Genomic DNA, 8,269 nt, shown 5'->3' on the forward strand with positions numbered 1-8,269 from the left:
CTTCTTGGTATAGCCCTGGCTACAGGTAGTTTGTATGTCCCCCTTCTTGGTATAGCCCTGGCTACAGGTAGTTTGTATGTCCCCCTTCTTGGTATAGCCCTGGCTACAGGTAGTTTATATGTCCCCCTTCTTGGTATAGCCCTGGCTATCCTGCCACTTACTCTTTTGATCAGGCTGGCTTTGAACTCAGAGATCCACCTGTCTCTGCCTCCCTAATGCTGGGATCAGATACGTGCACCACCACGCCTGCCTTAGAGGTAGGCTGTTAATGTCCCACATTGTGGTCACGTATTCCCAGAGGCTTTACCTTCACCCTACGTTCCTAGCTTTGCTCTTTAATTTTTAAAAATTACATCACTTTATTTTGTGTGTATGGAGGTCAGAGGACAACTCTCGGGAGCTGGTTCTCTCTTTCCACTCTGTGGGAGCAGAAGATCGATCTCAGGTCACCAAACGTTACCCACTGAGTCATCTCGGTTGCCCTCTAGCCTTGGTCTTTATTTTGCTTTTGCTCTCAGATGTGCAGGCCTGTTTCTCAGGCATCTGCCCCAGGCTAGTCTGCTGAGACACTTCTCTGGGCTAACCACTCTGTGCCAAGCCCCTTCCCTGCCCTCTGGTCTCCACCCTCCACCTCTTCTTCTGTACAAATCCAAGCCCCCCTTAATCACACACTGTCTTGTTTTCTTTGCATTCCAGCCAAGTCTGAGAGTCGATCCCCAAACAGGGCAGTTTGGCAGCGGAGAGAGAAGCCGGAATTTCTCCAAGATGCTAGCGGAGAAAGCCACATTCCCTGCTTCTGCTTGGTCCTTCCAGTAATGGGAGGCTGTCTCACAGATATTTTGAGACTCTGTAGTTTTATTCATCCAGGCTAATGTGTACCCTTAGTTGGGTGGTGGGTTCCTTTTGTCTTCCTCTCAAACCCCATTTCTGGGGGCCTCACTATCAGTAGAATGTGGAACCCTTGTCTATGGATTCTTCAGTTCAGCTGGGCACTAGGCAGGGGAACCCAGCCTGGACGCACACAAAGGGAAGGAGGCAGGTTGATCTTCAGCCCTAACCTGAGCAATGTTTGTCTGTGTGTTTATTTATTTATTTATTAGGAAAGGATCTCACATACCCCAGGTTCATCTCAGACTTTCTATGTAGCTAAGAACTTGAATTTCTGACTCTCTTGCTTCCACGTTCCATGTGCTGGGAGGCCTCTATACCCAGTCTATGCAGAGCTGGGGACTGAACCCAGGCCTGAAGCACTCTGCTAACTGAGCTATATCTCAAGCCTCCTTGACATGAGGTTTTGGAGTTCAAAGTCTGCTGAGTCTTCTCGGCTCTTCTTTGGGTCCAGTAAAAACCCTCTTGGCCTTCATTCTTTTTCAGTTCCTAAAGTAAAATCTCCTTTTTCCTCTTGCCTCTTTCCCGCCACTCCTTCCGTGGAGACAACTAAATCTGAAACCAGCAGCTAAGAGCGCTTATTGCTCTTCCAGAGGACTTGAGTTTTGTTTCCTCCCAGTGCCCACTTTCGGCAGAGTACAACCACTTACAACTCCAGTTCCAGGTCTAGTGCCCTCTTCTGGCCTCTACCGGCACCTACATAAACATGGTACACATAAATTCATGCCAAAATACACACACACACACACATTTATATAAGTAAATGTGTATTTTAAATATATTTAAATTTTAAAAAGATTCTGATTCTGATCCCCTGTGGCCTTCACTACCCCACTTCACTCACGGGAGCAGCAGTCTCAATGCAACGAGACAGGGGACCCAGCCTCCCAGCCTCTGCCCTTTCCCATTCTAGTCCTACCAGGGTAGAACCCAGCTGTGGTGCCTTTGAGTTCCCACCCCTCCCAATAACTGCGTAGGCTATCCGGTGTTTCTGACTCAGGTGGGGATCAGAGGCGGGGCGAAGGGCTCTGCTGGGTGAGTGACTGAGGGAGGTGGTGGCGGAGGTCACCTGTCCACAGAGTGGTAACTACTGCTAGGAGTGGCACAGCCCCCAGCCAAGACCAAAGGGAAGTCACTAGGTCTGGGGAAAGACAAGGCCTATCTGAGGATGGGTTCCTCAGAGGGGTCTCCTGCTTGGCTGGGCACAAGATCACAGAGGGGTATCTACACCAGTGTGTATATGAGCTTGTATGACTGTGTGTGTGTGTGTGTGTGTGTGTGTGTGTGTGTGTGTGTGTGTGTACCTAGGCTTGGTCCCTTCCCCCCAAACCCCTCCTTTAGCAGGCTGGAGGGAGGCCATCAGCCTGGGGGGGGGGGCAAGGGCTGGAGAAGAAAATGTCTCCCGGAAACTATGGCTCCATCCCATCCCTGGGATCCTGCAGGGACCAGCACTGAACACCAAGATCTCTGTAGGCCAGGCTGCCTGGGAAACCCAGCAGAAAACGCTTCCCAATGGAGGGTGAAGTCTCTTTGGCCAGGCCTAGGCAGCCATCAGCTGGGAGCAGCAGGCTTCCTTCAGGCACTGCACATCTGGCCTGGCTGCGGTGAGCAGACAGACAAAGGCCCAGCCAGAGAGGAGGCCTGAGGGGGAGGGGGCTGTGCTGGTCACCAGCCCCATTACCACCACCCAGCAGCTAATTAGAATGTCTGAAAGTCTCCACCTAGCAGGGAGACATCCTGCCTAAGTACTGTGGCCTAGATGAGCAGCTAGAAGGCAAGTGGCAGCCCCGGCCAGACACACAAACAACCACACACGCGCATTCTGTAGGGCAACCACACCTGTACAGCAGGAAAGCCTTGTTCACTAAACCCAAACACACATAACTACATACTCCCAGACCTATACAGAAACACATATTTTCACATGCAACCAGACAACACAGGCAACCCAGAAGCCTGGACAAACATGTACATCAGAGGCCTAAGTGCACAAGCTAAGACAACTCACAAGCCTAGAGGCCTTCACACACTCATTTAACACAGAAACCCAACCCCGCTACACATGTACACAAGTTTACACGTTCACTGAAGAGGAGACAAACTAGAATTCAATAAACCCAGACACATATACACACAGGCATTTCCACTAATCCCACGTCAGAGAAATGCAAATATTCAAACAGACACACTTAGCGTCTACACACATCTACCTACACACACACGCACACACACACACACACACACACACACACTTTTCCGAAAGTAAACACTAGTTTGCCCTCAGTTAAGCAAACACTCAACACACCTCAACAATCTGCCCACACAGAGTCGCTCCCAAATGCTGACAGTCACAAGGACACACAACCCGCATAAGTACAACCTTTTGGACACACTGTTGACCCCGATCTCCCCCGCGCTCCTCCCGCCCCAAACCAGAGCCAACCCATAGGCGTTCAGTATCTGCACACTTGGGGACATCCCGCACCAACATAACACACGCACAGCGGGATCCATGCAGCGCACCTCGTCCCCGACACACATAGAGTCACTCATAGTAACTGCACTCCGGGGGCTGCGCCGCCCCACTGGGTCCCCCGGTCGTCGGTACCTGTGTGCCCGGGGCCTCTGGTCCACCGTGGCCGCACAGTCTCGCCGCCCAGCGCGCAGGAAGGGAGGGAGCTAGCGCGCGGCGGCGTGGCCGGGGGAGGGGGCGCGGGAAGGCACTCACTTCCTGAGCAGCCTGCCAGGGTTATAAAAAACCCCCAAACCCCGCCCGCTGCTGCTGCCGCGGCCGCCGCCGCCCAGGGCCTCAGGCTGGACCCCAGCCAAAGACCCCGGAGCCTGGGTTACCCCGCCCTGCGAAGGGCGCCCCGCGCGGGTGGAGATGCTGGGGAGGAACTTGGGGGCGGGGGTTGGGATGGGAAGTTGGGGGAGGTGGGGTGGGGAGCTAGGGGCGGTGATAGAAGGCGGGGGTGAGGGGAATAAGATGGAGAGTTGGAGGAGGAGAGGAGGCACACAGTAGGGGGATGGGCGGGGAGCCCGAATTGCTTGGAATGGGGGTTAGGCGGGAGTTGATTGCGGAGAGGAGAGTTTGAATTGAAGGAGGTGGAGGCTGCGGGGGCATGGAGGAAGGGACAAAAATGAGTTGGGGGGTAGCGAGGGGGGTGGGACAAGGGGAGAGCCCACTGTCTCGCCTGCATTAGTCGCGTCAACAACAGCTGTTATTTATTGAGGGCTGGTCCTTGCTCAAGCAAACATTTATTGGGCACCTCCCCGTGTGCCAGGCACGGTGCCCGAGGGTGAGAGAATAAATCTCAGTTGAGTCCCGGCCTTCACAAAGCTCCTGTCTGAGGTCTTTGATCTGCCTTTGGGTTTACTTCTTTAACTCTCCAGGAGTGGAGTAGGCCTAGCCAGTTCCATTTTACAGATGTGAAAACTAAGGCCAGCCAGGGGTTGTCGTGGTCATCTTTGGGACGCAGTGCTTCGTCCAAGAGGAGCCAGTACATGGAGGAGATGACCAGCAGTTCAGTGGAGCAGGGCTGGGATTCCAGGCAGCTTCATCCCAGGCCAGACTGTGGGAGTGTTAAACTGTTACCCATGGTCTCAGAATTCCAGGCCTGGTCCCCAGAGAGAGCTTTGGACTTGATGTCTCTGATTCTAGGTTTACTTATCCTTAGAATGGGGTAATGACAGGCTTTGTAGGGAGGAAGGGAGAAAGAAGGGTGGCTGCAGGCAGAGCAGGGGAGTTTCAACCACAAACATTCCCTCTGTGCTGGGTTCAGCTAGGGATACAGGTAGTACGCTGCCTAACCTAGACTTTGTCTTGAACTTGGAATGACATGTTAGGGTTCATGCATACAGCATGGGCACCATGCCAGACCAGAGGGGCAACTAACTCTTAGATACCACAATACTGGAACCTCCATCCATCCCTGGGCCCCTTTCCTGGCTTGCCTTCCCTAACCCTCTGGCGCTGTAGAACAGCCAAGTGCTTTTGTTTTCTCAGGTTCTCCCAGTGCCTAAGGCTACTCCAGCTCTGCATCCCACCCTGGGGGATGGATTCTAGACTCACAGTGGGGATAGTTTCAGGATTATTTTGAACTGGGTAGCTTCTACCTAGGTGATCAAGGTCCTGCTACTTATCAGCTTTGAAACCACGTCCCTCAATTAATATGCAAAACCTTGGCTCCCCCCAAAACCATCTTCCCCTTTCTTACTACAGGTCCATTATTTTCTTGTGGCCTCCTTTTTCCACCAGGGTGAAACATGTGGTTTCATGGATTGGATGGTGGTGGTGGTGGGCATGATATCTTATCCTGAGTGATCTCCCTTGGGACTTTGATAGATTTTTAAGTTAATTACTTGTATTTTTATGTATGTCTGTATGATATATATATATATATGTGTGTGTGTGTGTGTGTGTGTGTGTGTGTGTGTGTGTGGCGTGGGGACATGTGTTGGGGACATGTAGTGGACCAAGATTGATGAGTGTGTCTCAATTACTCTTCAGTTTATTTACTGAGGCGATTCTCTCAATGAACCTAAACTCTTTGATTTACTTAGTCTATCTAGCCATTTTGCCCAGAGTTTCCTGCGTAGCCTGTCTGGCTTTTATGTGGGTTCAGATAATCTGAGCTCAGTTTACCCCATCCCCACCTCCTTATAAAGAAAGGCTTTTTTATCAGGGACTGAGGAAATACACAGCAAGGCACACAGAGAAAAAGACCCTTAGCAAGGCAGAGAGAATGTGTGTGTGGGCCACTCAGGAACCTGGTACCCTGAGCTCACGTTCTCGAGTTAGCACAGCAAGTGCTTTATCCACCGAACCATCTTCCTGGCCTTGTTATTTGCTTTTATTCATTTTCAAAAGTGTTTTTATTCCAGCACCTGAGAGGCAGAGGCAGGCAGATCTCTGTGAGTTTGAGACCAGCCTGGTCTGCAAAGCAAGTTCTAGAACAGTCAGGGCTACACAGAAAAAAACTGTATCCAAAAAAAAAAAAAAAGGTTTAAATTTTATTTTATCAGTATGGGTCTTTTTTTTTTTAATATTTATTATGGACACACTATTCTGTTTGCATATGTCTGTAGGCCAGATGGTTGTGAGCCACCATGTGGTTGCTGGGAATTGAACTCGGGTCCTTTGGAAGAGCACGCAATGCTCTTAACCACTGAGCCATTTCTCCAGCCCCCCAGTATGGGTCTTTTGTCTGGTTTTGATGGCTGTGTGCCATTGCATGCAATGTCTGGGGAGGCCAAAAGATGGCATTTGATTCCTGGAATTGGAGTTACAGTTGGTTGGGAGGTGCCATAAGGGTGCTGGGGACCAAACCCTAGGTCCTCTAGAATAGCAACCAGTGCTCTTAACCACTGAGCCATCTTTCCAGGTCTCACCATGTTGCCCGTGTTGGCTGGGAACTTCTGTGCTCAACCATTGTGCCGGCCTCACCCTCCTGAGAGCCTGGGACAGAGCCTGAATGCTATGGGACTTAAGACAGGTCCTGGCACTGTCGTCACCAGGGAGAGGAGGCCTCTGGCAAGCGTGGAAATAGCAGGCAAAGGAGCCGGTGCCATGGGCCGTCATTATTCGAGCTCCGATTCACCCCATCTTCGTTGATCTCTAACTTGTGCGAGACCAGGGGCAAGTATCGTTCCACAGAGACACAATCTGCCTCAGGGCCTTTGAACTTGCTCTCTCCACTTCCTGCTGTGTTCGCAGGAGCATCTAGTCATTTTGTCTTTCCATTCTTAACTCAGACATCATTCCTCAGCAAGCACTGTCCTGACCTCACACTCCAGTGTCACACCCTGCCACATCCCCTTCCCATTTCCTGGTTTATTTTATTCTTGCCAGAAGTTACCATTGGAAATACTTTAGAGAATGCTTGTTTGTTTTTATTGATATTCCATCTCATCCACAAAAGACCAGCTTCATGAGGGAAGGAGCTTTTTTCTCTTCCATTTATTTATTTTCAAATATATATTTTAATTTGGGGGATTATAATAAAATCACATTATTTTCCTCCTCTTGCAACATCTCCCATGCACCCTGCTAGCACACTTTCTCAAATTGATGGCCTCTTTTTCATATATATATATATTATATAGATAATATGTATTACATATATGTGTGTGTTTGTGTGTATTTATTAATAATTCAATCTGCTCATCCATATAATGTTAGTCTATGTATGTTTTCGGGTCTGACCATTTGGTGGTAGGTTATCAGGTGATCAGCGGGTGTGCTCTTCCCTGGAGTAGATCTTCTGTTTTCAGCCTTCCTTAGTTGCCTGGGGTTGACGCCCATGAGATGTCCCCTGCCACATTCGTCCTTGTTCAGATCATGTTTAGGCAGCCATGCTGGTGAGATTTTTATGGATGTAGCTTCTTACAATTCGAGGAGACACAATCTTAGAGCAAGCTCCCTGATGCTCTGGCTTTTACTGTCTTTCTGCCCCTTCCTCCAAAATGTTCCCTGAGCCTTAGGTGTGGCAGTGTTTTGGTAGATGTATCCACGGGGACAGGGCTTCACAACTTTGCATTTTGACCCCTTGTGCTTTTGCGGAATGATCTCTATCTGTTGCAAAAAGAGGTTTCCTTGATGGGGGCAAGGATGACCCTTGTCTGTAGGAGGGACAGTGGTTTCCATCTCTGTGGTTCACAGGAATACGCCCTACAGTCGCATGCTAAATAAACAGCAATATTGAGAGGAAAGGCAGGGTGGTGACATGGTGGTTTTGTTTACTTCTGATTTTTGACACAGGGTCCCATATAACCCAAGCTGGCCTTGAACTTGTTTAGTTGAAGATGACCTTGAACTCCAGATCCTCCAGTCCCCACCTCCCAAGTGCTGGAAGGACACCCTGGACCACCGTGTCCTGATGATGTAGTTTGAATGTTAAGAATTTGTTCTAGAACGAGGCCTCCGTGAGGGCAAAGCACACGTGACATCTGTGTTTTAAGTCAGCTTGGACTCTGTTAGGGGTAGATGTAACTTACAGTGAATATTTAGAATCCTAAGGGATTGCACTTCAGAGCTGGCACTGGGGGTGCAACGGAATCTCATTGTTACTTTAGGACTTTAGAATATGGTAAAAGATTGGCTGGTTAATAACAATATGTGGAGCCGTGTGTGTGTGTGTGTGTGTGTGTGTGTGTGTGTGTGTGTGTACATACCCAATATGTATGGGCACACGTGGAGGTCAACCTTTGGTCTCCTGCCTTTCCACTTTTTAACTGTCACTAAAAAAGAGATTTATGTTAAATTACATGTATGTGGGGTGAGTGAGCATATACACACACGTGAGGACGAGGTGCCCGCCCGCAGAGTCAGAAGAGTGTGCAGGACGAGGTGCCCGCCCGCAGAGTCAGAAGAGTGTGCAGG

At 49.9% G+C, this 8,269-nt stretch overlaps 1 protein-coding gene across 2 annotated transcripts in view; it reads right to left on the bottom strand.

The window, feature by feature from the left end:
* The window catches only part of LOC101980514 (A disintegrin and metalloproteinase with thrombospondin motifs 10), an 89,098-nt gene extending 85,282 nt beyond the window's left edge, over positions 1-3,816 (bottom strand). For both annotated transcript variants that reach the window (XM_026778300.1, XM_026778297.1), the window contains exon 1: positions 3,497-3,816. The gene's annotated coding sequence lies outside the window, so the exon portion shown is untranslated. The remainder of the gene's footprint in view (positions 1-3,496) is intronic.
* Between the last annotated feature and the right edge of the window lie 4,453 nt (positions 3,817-8,269).

Source organism: Microtus ochrogaster, unplaced genomic scaffold, assembly GCF_000317375.1.
Source record: "Microtus ochrogaster isolate Prairie Vole_2 unplaced genomic scaffold, MicOch1.0 UNK124, whole genome shotgun sequence".
In the NCBI taxonomy this organism is placed as follows: Eukaryota; Metazoa; Chordata; class Mammalia; order Rodentia; family Cricetidae; genus Microtus; species Microtus ochrogaster.